Source organism: Lactuca sativa, chromosome 5, assembly GCF_002870075.4.
Source record: "Lactuca sativa cultivar Salinas chromosome 5, Lsat_Salinas_v11, whole genome shotgun sequence".
Classification (NCBI taxonomy): Eukaryota; Viridiplantae; Streptophyta; class Magnoliopsida; order Asterales; family Asteraceae; genus Lactuca; species Lactuca sativa.
This window is the reverse complement of record NC_056627.2, coordinates 165,416,850-165,428,288: the sequence shown is the minus strand read 5'-3', so window position 1 is coordinate 165,428,288 and position 11,439 is coordinate 165,416,850. Positions and strand designations below refer to the sequence as shown.

Below are 11,439 nucleotides of genomic sequence, written 5' to 3'. Positions count from 1 at the left end.
AAATATGATTGAACCATACAAGAATACACATTTTGACGTAATATATATTTTGATTTAATAAACTTCTTGAAGAATAATAAAATTTTGGATACAAGTTAAAATAAAATTCATTAAATTCTTAGAAAAGAAAAAAAATTATATACTATTGTATGAGAATGTTACATTTATTAATAACAAAGAAATACAATATATAAATCATTCTACCAGATTATACTATTACATATATTTTTTTTTCATTATTTCGTACATTATTCTGCTGGAATACACTATTCTTTTTGGAAGATTGGTGGTTATTGTTCATCCTCATCCCAAACAATGTTCATTTTCAAGATTTAATTCTGTCAGAATCGGAATTCAAGATTCCATTCTAGTAGAATTTTGTAAGATCTTCATGTCTATTAAACCCAAAAGAACCTCTATCTGCCACCTCATTCACATGACTCAGCCTTTGAGTAACTTCAGCCTATAAAAAAATTAATGAGTAGAAAATCAATATTTGTCTATACATTATAATTTTTTTATTTTTTATTTTTTAAATTATGCATTGCATACCATGCATTGGTCACAAACTCGAACTTGTTGAGCATTTTCCTCTGTTGTGAGAACAATTCTACCTTGAGTACACTTATCACAAAAAATATCACCACAATTTCTACAGTGATGCTACAAAGCAAAAGAGAAAACAAAACAATAAATAAATAAATAATCCTCATTAAGAATTAAGAATTGAAATTAAACAAACAGACTAACCCTTCGCACAAAAGCTCCAAAATATGTTTTACAAGTTGTGCATTTAGTAGATGCTTCATCTGGAACCTACATACAAAAGAAGATTCAATTCCAAATATTTTTATTTGACAATTGACACCATTAATAGAATTCTAATACAATTTAGATTTAAGAAGATTAAACTAACCCAGTGATCTTTTTCTTCATTTCCATGCTTAATCAAGTTTTTCCAATCAGGGAAGACTTTCTTCTTTTCAGTTGGTTATTCAGAGATTGTTACTTCTTCCATCTCCTTGAGCTAAATCGTTAAAAGAAGAACCATGAATATGCAAGAAAAAAGTTTATGAACAATAGAGAATATGGAAGCATAGTAGTACTGTAACACTCTAAAAATCTAAGCCAATTTAAACTTTTAAAAAACAACCCGGTTTCATAAAGTTATTACAAAAAGGTTTTCAATACAATTATTATCAGAATCTTCCCAGAACCACAACATAAAACATAATCATGAGGAGCGGTACGATCACGCCTTTGCCTTGCCACGGTCTCCTGAAGAACCTGAAAAACATTAAACCACAACTGTAAGCCCGAAAGCTTAGTGAGATATCCCCAAAATACCAACCACATATACCATACACGCATAAAAAGCCATATCATAACAGAACACAGAACAGCCATGCACTTCGGGTCTACTGTGTGACTGGTCCGCCGCACCGGCCTTCAGTCCACCTGGTCCACCCTCTGAGTCTAGCCACATACATCGAGTCTACAGTGTGATTGGTCCGCCCACATCGGGCCTTCAATCCACCTGGTCCACTCTCTGAGTCTACAGTATGACTGGTCAGCCCGCACCGGGCCTTTAGTCGGCATGGTCCACTCTCCGAGCCTCGGCACGTCTGGTCCGCCCTCTTGGGGCCTACAGCCTATCTGGAGCGCTCGCTGGGCCTTCGGGATAACCGTTCCGCCCTGTGTATGTTAGCATACAACACAAAGCAGGACCCGCCTCAACCCAACCCTAGTCCCACAACCATGTGCACATAAACATTCAAACATATAACAATTCACATTCAATCAAACCGATCTAGCAGATCACATAGCATAACATCATCCTAACCAGGATACCGACCTTAACCAGGTCTCTAACATATACCATCCTATATACCAGGATACCGACCTTAACCAGGTCTCCAACATATACCATCCTAACTACCAGGATGCAAACATAACAATTCAATAACATAACAACGATACCCAGATCACAATCCGATAAAGGGCCGGCCTTGGTGCCTTAGACCCTATTGATATAGTGAGGATAACTCACCTCAATACGCCAATCTGAACCGACGAAGCAGATGCCTGAACCACCGTCTCACCGATAATCCCGAGCTATCTAGAAAAGCAAATAGCCATTAGCTCAAGCACAACATCCCTCTAAGGGTAAATTGACCAATTTACCCTTAACTCAATCTGGTCCATGACAAAGGCCCAAAACCAAAATATGAAAGGCCCAATCACCCGATAAGATCTTAAGCCCACCAATGGCCTATTAATGGCCCAATTTGTTACATTGGGCCCATTCTCTTAATTGGGCCTTAGTCTAGACCTAACATACATACTTGGCTCTTATCCCTTACTCTTGATGGCCCACGAAGGCCCAATGATCCAGAATTCAAAGCAAAGCTCAATATTAGCCCAATTTACCAAATTGGGCCCACCTTTCTAAACGGGCCTAGATCCCAGGTCCATACAATTATAGAGTCCAGAACACTACATCCATAATGTCCATCCATGGCCCAAACTCTAATGGCCCAATAACAGCCCAAACTCTAAAGGCCTAAAACGAAGAACTCAACAGAGGGAGTACGCTGGGCGTACCCCTCTTGGTATGTTGGGCGTAACTCAAAGTTCACGGGTTGGAATCGGGACTCATAATCACTACGCAGGGTGTACATAAGATTACGCGGGGCGTAATCTCGCTGACTTCAAATCCTCATAGGTTCTTAATGGCTTAACCTCTTAAGTCCAAACTTCAGATCCATAAGCCAAATATACCTAGGATTCATAAAGTCTTAAACTTTATTGCTTGGGACGTATATAAAGGTCTTAATCCATTAAGACCTACTTATCTCACACATGGGACAACCACAACCCTTGGGACCTTATTTTTCTTACTCAAGACCCCTCCCAAGGTCTGAAAGGATAGATAATCTCGACCAACTCGAAACATGCATCAAGATGAGGACTTTTGGGACAAGAATGGTGTCAATACTTCACAACACATAGATCTATACAATATGAATGTCAAGCAAGAAGCTTTATACCTCACATAGGCTCCAAAAGATGATGTCTTTCCAGATCTATAAGTTCCAGCCACTCCACTCCTTCTTTGACAACTTCTCCTTTCTTCCTTTATGCTTTCCTTTGCTAATCCAAGCTTTCCAAGGTCAACCACACCCAACAATGTAGGTAAGAAGGATGTCTAGGGTTTCTGAGGGTAAGAGAGTGTTTATGGAGGATGAGGATGGAACCATTATGTTCCTTATATAGTGGTTGCCCTTAAAATTAGGGTTTTAAGACTCTGAGAGTACGCTGGGCGTACCTCTAGTACGCTGGGCGTACTCGACCTTGCACCCGCGTCTATTTACTCATTACGCTGGGCGTAACCCAGCCTACGTTGGGCGTACCCACGCGTGTCTCATGCATGCATGGCTTACATTGTCAACTTTTCCATTAAGGGCCATAAATGCCAATATCTTCAAAGTGTCATAACTCCCTCATTCTAGCTCCGTTTTCGATGAACTTTATATCCACGAAGAGGTGGCGAGAAGCCCTACGCTTCTATATACATACCCTGGTCCGAAATCGGATGAAACCCATTTCCCATAAAAGGACCAAAATACCCTTCCTCTTAAATCTTGGGGACTCATAAATAAGTACTTTAAGAATGGGGCGTTACAAGTACGCCAGAACCCGAATGCTTGCAGCAGCTACCATGTCAAGGATATTGGTTGTGGTATAACTGTTTGACTTTAGTCTAACACGTCTTTCATCAACATCAATGGAAGTTTTGGTCCAGAAAACAAATACATTTGAATCCATTACCTATAAGGAAAGAAAGAATTTAGAGTCGTATTTAAGAGATTTTAAACTTTAACAAGAAATTAATTTGATGCAACATACTTACCTCCCATCTTGTTACAGATTCAAGGAAATAGAGTTTCAGTGTTCGGTTTGTTGCAGGATCAAGCATCCGAATACCATCTAAACCAATCTTCAGAGATAAGATCGAGTTGAGTTTCTTTAAATACTATGTAATAATATGATCAAGAATTTGTGAAATGTATAAAACAAACCTGACATAGCACATCCATGTCTCCCTGAACTCCACCCCCTTCAGAGAGAAGAATTACACGGAATTTCTGCACTCCGCTTTTCACATCTTCATTCACATGGACTTTTGGTGTAGCTTTTACAATCTTCGCATCATCTAATGATGAAATTGAACTCCTCTGCGTATTCTCGCCACCAGAACCAAAAGTTATAGGTCTTCCGTAATCATCAAATAGAAATTGGATGAGATCTGAGTATGAAATTGGTCCACCTTTAGAGTAAGACTCGATCTATTTTTTTGCTTGTTCCACCATTGATAAAGCAGCAGAAACCCCTAAGGTCGACGACAGTTTTAGCTGCCTCTTCCCTGTTCTTCGGACCATTCAAACAACGGAGGTGCTCACCTCCTTACGACTTCAGCCACCGAGAATCGACAGCAGCTTGCTGGTTCGTTCTTCTTCATCCTTCGGTCTAGCCAAACCCCCTAGGTCCTCAAATTTTCCTTTCCTTCGTTCTCTTCGACCCGGAGAATCCTTCTTCTTCGCAAATCGAAAGACGAAGCGCACCTGCAAAAGCGGGGAAGATTGATCAGATCAGTAGGCCCTTTATAAAAGGGGGGAATTAGGTTACATTCAACGTAACTAGCAAAATTATAGGGAGTATTTGTGGAAGTTATTTCTCAAATTACCTATTTACCCTTATTCATTTATTTAATTATTGTTTTTTCTATTATTTTTTGATTGGTCCACAATCATGCATACAATAACACAATACTTACAAATGAACCTAGCTCTCTCTCTCTCTCTCTCTCTCTCTCTCTATATATATATATATATATATATATATATATATATATATATATATATATATATATTCTATTAGAATATTTCACGTATTTTAAAAAAAACGGCAATTTTTTTTTATTTTTTAGGTAATTAGAGTTCCGAAAATAATAATTAAAAAAAGAATTTTTGGATTTTTCCTTTTATTTTGCATTTTGAAATTATTTTTTAGATTTGGTCTCACGGTTTCACAAAATTAGCATTGTCTCAAATGAATATGAATATATATATATATATATATATATATATATATATATATATATATATATATATATATAGAGAGAGAGAGAGAGAGAGAGAGAGAGAGGGTTCAATTGAGAAAAAAAAGGTTGAGAATGGGGGAACCATTCTCAGCCAATCTTTTAATGAGCTTAAAAAACGCACGGTGACAAACTTGTAAATAATCTAAATACATTAATGAGCGGTGACAAATTTGTAAATAATCCAAAAACATTAAACCGTCAGGGCACTTGAGTAATTTGGTATCACGTCAAATCTCGACAGAAAAACACCATTTCCCTCTTCGATACACCATAACACGAAAACCATTTGCAGAAGAATCGATAAGAAGAAAACAATTTGCAGAAGCATCAAATAACATAAACGAAGAAAAATGTCTTCCGATGAAAACATGAACGAGACAATTTCCTCACTCTTGACAATGGAAGGTAACCATCGGCGTTTTTTCTCGAGTTTTTAACGATTTCGAATCATTTATAAAATTATCACTTGATTACTTGAAATTTCTCGTAATCTTCGAAAATTATTAGTTGATTTATAACTAAAAACATTGTTTTTCACACTGTTCATTCTTCAAAAAAGGTTGTTTACTTCAATTTTACTTGAAATTTATGATACTCGTTCATTCTTGTAACCGTCCTTCGTTATTACTTTATTTACTTGAAATTTTTGTAAGAATAATCCATTATTATTTGATATATAAATGATTTTACATCATCTCTTCATTTTTCATCTTTATTCAAAACTATTCTATCAAAATACAAAGGTTACTTAACATTTCGCTTATGTTTTCCTAATATTAACTACTTACCCTTACAGAAACAACACCAACAGTGAAGAATACATATAAACGAAAACCAAGAACAAATCAAAAAGGTAAATAAAATATGTTTTGTTTACTTCTGAACACAAGCAAAACTAATATTCATTCGTAAATATGTATGTTATATTCACATATGAATAGAAGATAGCTTGCTGCCATACATACATTATTCAAATGTGAATACAACAAGAATGACTTACATATGTTCTATTCACATATGAATATAACAAAACATATTCATATGTGAATAAAAAAATATGAATACATATGTTTTATTCAAATAGTCATTTCTGAATATGTATGTTATATTCACATATGAATAGAAGATAGCTTGCTGTCATACATAGATTATTCAAATGTGAATACAACAAGAATGAATTAGATATGTTCTATTCACATATGAATATAACAAAACATATTCGTATGTGAATAAAAAAATATGAATACATATGTTTTATTCAAATATTCATTCGTGAATATGTATGTAATATTCACATATGAATAGAAGATAGCTTGCTGCCATACATATATTATTCAAATGTGAATACAACAAAAATGACTTATATATGTTCTATTCACATATGAATATAACAAAACATATTCATATGTGAATAAAAAAAATATGAATACATATGTTTTATTCAAATATTCATTCCTGAATATATGTATGTTATATTCACATATGAATAGAACATAACTTGCTGCCATACATACATTATTCAAATGTGAATACAACAAGAATGACTTATATATATATATATATATATATATATATATATATATATATATATATTCTATTCACATATGAATATAACAAAACATATTCATATGTGAATAAAAACAATATGTATACATATTTTTTATTCAAATATTTATTCCTGAATATGTATGTTATATTCACATATGAATAGAAGATAGCTTGCTGCCATACATACATTATTCAAATATGAATACAATAAGAATGACTTACATATGTTCTGTTCACATATGAATATAACAAAAATTATTCATATGTGAATAAAAAAATATGAATACATATGTTTTATTCAAATATTCATTCCTGAATATTTATGTTATATTCACATATGAATAGAAGATAGCTTGCTGCCATACATATATTATTCAAATGTAAATACAACAAGAATGACTTGTATATGTTCTATTTACATATGAATATAAAAAAACATATTCATATGTGAATAAAAAAATCTGAATGCATATGTTTTATTCAAATATTCATTCCTGAATATGTATGTTATATTCACATATGAATAGAAGACAGCTTGCTGCCATACATACATTATTCAAATGTGAACACAACAATAATGACTTATATATGTTCTATTCACATATGAATATAACAAAACATATTCATATGTGAATAAAAATATATGAATACATATGTTTTATTCAAATATTCATTCCTGAATATCAAACTCATTTACCTTCTACTTACTATTGAATGAAGGTAAGAACACTAACATTTACGATAAAGATTCACCAACAATCAGAGAAACAAGATCCATGCAAAAGAGGAAAAATGCGAAAGGTACAAAATTCCTATCATATCTAATATATTCATATATGAATAAAATTGTATATATTATTTATATTTTTGTAACAAATAAATATTAATAAATCAACGAGCATATATCATATTCATATATTAGTAACTTATTCAAATATTATATGTTTTCATTTCCCAGATTAAAAAATTAACAAAAGTACCAAAGAAAGTAAAGAATCAAAGTAGAAAAAGTCCATCAAAAAGGAAAACTCCTGAAAAACAACAACTACAAGATTCAGATTCTGATTTTGAAAGTAGTCATCCATCGAAAAAAGCAAAAAGAAAGGAGTCACCAATCAAAAAAGCCAGAAAAACCAATGGTAAAAGAATTTTACTCAATGAAAAACAGATATTCACCAGAGGCATTACTATTTATAATCCTTGGGATGAGCAAAGAACAAAAAGAATCAGTAAAATCTATGGGTTTTGGATAGGGATGAGCATATGGACCGGGGAACCGGTACCGGAATCGGAACCCGCACCGGAACCGGAACCAGATGGAAGCGGTCTGGCCGGGACCGGGACGTTATTTTTGTGGATTTTTGGAACCAGTAACTGGAACCGATATAACTAAAACCACTAGAATCGGCAAAAACCGGAACCATATGATGCTATTTTCAAGGATCGGTTCCAACATTGGAAGACACGACAAGAACCGGTAGGAACCGGGAACCGGTAGAACCGCCGGGCCGGTTCGGTTCTTGATTTTGGCCGAAGCCGGTTCCCGGTTCTGGTCCGGTTTGGGCCGGTTCCGTCCGGTTCGGTCCTTTTGCTCATCCCTAGTTTTGGAGCTTTGTTAAAAATGAAAATCACAGATATACCACTGAAGTTGAGATTTTATGTTTGATATTGCCATATTTTTACTTATTTTTAGGCAATATTTAAGTACATTTTTCTTAATAAAGTGGTAATATGTTTTGAATAATGATACTTACGACTTTAAATTGTTATTTTCAGTCAATATAAAGGATTTTCGAAGAGAGGGCCAAAAATGCCAAAATGTGGAACATGGGAGGCTTGAAAGACAAGAAAATAATAAATTAATGATAGACACTCAATCCACGACGTGGCGATGAAGCCCACGATGTGGCACGGGTGTTCCTGAAGATAAATATCGCGACGCGGAGGATTTCCTTGAAGGATACGGATTGCTTGAAGCCCACGACGTGGCACATCTGGCCACGACGTGGCGCGGGTTTTTGAGGATTATATAAGTCCTCCTGATTATTACGAAAAAAAAGAAGCTTTTGGCAGAAGAAAGGAATTCCAGAAGACGATTTGGAACGAAAGAAAGGTTCTGGAAGAGGGTTTTCAACACCAAAAGAAGTAAAGGTTTATATTTTAGTTAAATAAGAACATGTCTTTCATTAGTTTTAGTTGTTTTGGTTTAGTTGCTATGATGAGCAGTTGAATCTAGCTACTCTTGTTTAGCTAGATGAATCTTTGAACTTATGAATAGTTATATGCTTATGGATTAAGTTTAGTTGGTAAAAGTTGCTTGTGTTTGATTTGTATAACCTAGCATGCTATTATTTGTTTATCTAATTGCTTGATTGCATGTTCTGTATAGCTTAGTGACCATTAAACTGCATGAACCTGTTTACCTAATGATTTAGTGAACATTGAATTGTTAGAGCTGGGATTGACCAATCTTAGTTAGTAACTAGAATAAATAAAGCCTAGCTGTGCTAGAGAACGTGTATTGTGACCATAATTGCGTTTATACAACAAATCTTACATAGCATATTTACATTCATATCTAGTTCTGTGTTTAATTATGTGTGAACATACATGGTTTGACATGAATTAGTTAATTATTGGTAAGATAGAACTAAATTACTAATACAAGTAAAAACCAACTTAATAATCCGTAATCATTAGCTAGCCATAAGGGAGAAGTGGATTCAAACTAAACAAGAGTGTGTTTTTATTGAATTTGATTTAAGTTCATCTGATCTTGTAAAACCAGATAAAACCCCTTTTAAACTTGTTAACAAATTAGGTTATTTTAATAGTAAGTAAATTAATTAGAACACTGTTCCCTGTGATCGACACCCGACTTACCCAAACTATATTGTAATCTGACTAGGTACACTGCCTATAAGTGCATAGTTAGTTAAGTTTGTTAGGTTATAAATATTAAATTTAGTGAGTACTTTTGTGTACATTAACTTTTGGCGCCGTTGCCGGGGAACGACTTAGTTTTTAGCTTATTTATTTGCATTAAATTGATCGATCCTTCTCGTGGAGTAAAAACCCACAAAAAAGTTAATTTTTCAGCAAAATAATTTTTTCTGTTATTCCTAGAGTCCACGACGTGGCACTACTCTGGCCACGACGTGGACAGTAAGAGCTAGATTTTTTTTTGAAGATTAGTTTTTCTTATTTTAGTTCAGTTTTACGCTTTTAGTTTAGCAAATTGCAGGAGTTCATGACCAGAAGCTCAAACACACACTTGGTGCCACCACTTGAAGACCCCGAGTCTGCACTTCACAAGAAAAAGACGCCCTTGCAAGAACTGAAGTCAGCTTTTTCTAGGAAGTCGGGAAAGAAGACAGGAGAGTCAAGTTCATCAGCGAAGCACAAGAGCAATCTTGAGCATTTAGATCATACACCCGTCCAGACCGAGTCCGAAAGCGATACCGAGCCAGAATTTGAAGAACACACAAGCGAACCCGAGAACGAGCCAAGGAACGAGATGGTAGCGATTGAAGAAATGTCCATGGGAGCTTACAAGAAGCGGATTCGAGAAGATGTGAGTCCCGGTTTAGTCCAACCCGCAATACCTGCCACTGCCACATTCGAGCTGAAGGGACACATATTGACCGCACTAAAGGATATCCCATTTTTCGGGAAAGATCATGAGGATGCTTTTAAGCATCTAGATGAAGTCAACGACATTGCAGATTACTTCAATGTCCCAAATGTCAACAGAAACACAGTCTTGCTTAGGATGCTTTCCATCACTTTCAAAGGAGCTGCTAAGGAGTGGTTGAAAGCACTCCCACCGGGTACAATCACCACTTAGGCTCAAATGCATGAGCAATTCCTGGACTAGTTTTGCCCGCCATCCAAGATAGCCAAACTCAAGAAGGCAATAGCCAACTTTGAGCAACAGCCGGGGGAATCACTATACGAAGCATGGGAGCGGTACAAGGGCTTGCTCAGAACTTGCCCTCAACATGACCTAAATGTGCAGCAAGAGATGTCAATCTTTTATGATGGGGTCAATGTGATGACAAGACAACTCCTTGATTCTCAAGGACCGTTGACAAAGAAAAATCAAAGGGAGGTCAAGGAGCTAATTGAATAATTCGCGAAACACTCTCGCGAATACCACAACCCAAGGCAAGATGGAATCAAAGGCGGTGGAGGGGCCCAAACTAAAGAAATTGCAGCTGTCATGGCCATGCTGAATAACATGGATCGCAGGATAACACAAATGGACCAGTCGATACATGCCATAAGAGTGGGGTGTGAGAGATGCAGTGGTTCACACTTGACCAAGGACTGCAATATAGATGAGTTTGGGAATAGAAGAGCTCAAGTGTGCTACTCTAGTGGGGATAAGTTTGATAAGGACTGGAGGAAACCGAAGAAGGAGTGGCTGCCATATGAAGAGTATAAGAAGCAAAAAGAAGAGAAATATAGGCAGACAGGTCGAGGCCTTTATCAAAAGGAGCAGCCACCGGCCGAGAAGAAACTCGACCTAGAGACCATTTTAATAAAATTTATGGAGGCTTCGGAAAAGAGACACGATGCCACTGATTCCGCCATCATGGAACAACAAACTTTGATAAAGAACCAGCAAGCCTCCATCCATAACCTTGAAGTACAATTTGGTCAACTAGCCACTCTAGTTCATGAAAACTTGTCCCCAAAGAATCCCGAAGTAAAGACCCAATCTC

General features: G+C 35.8%; 1 non-coding gene and 1 pseudogene across 1 annotated transcript; both read right to left on the bottom strand.

The window, feature by feature from the left end:
• Window positions 1-231: 231 nt before the first annotated feature.
• LOC111919430 (protein FREE1-like) lies at window positions 232-7,797 on the bottom strand (annotated as a pseudogene).
• A 2,816-nt stretch (window positions 7,798-10,613) lies between these two features.
• On the bottom strand, window positions 10,614-10,720 carry LOC111897294 (small nucleolar RNA R71). The gene has a single exon (XR_002852180.2). It is a non-coding gene; the product is annotated as a small nucleolar RNA R71 (small nucleolar RNA).
• Window positions 10,721-11,439: the final 719 nt, after the last annotated feature.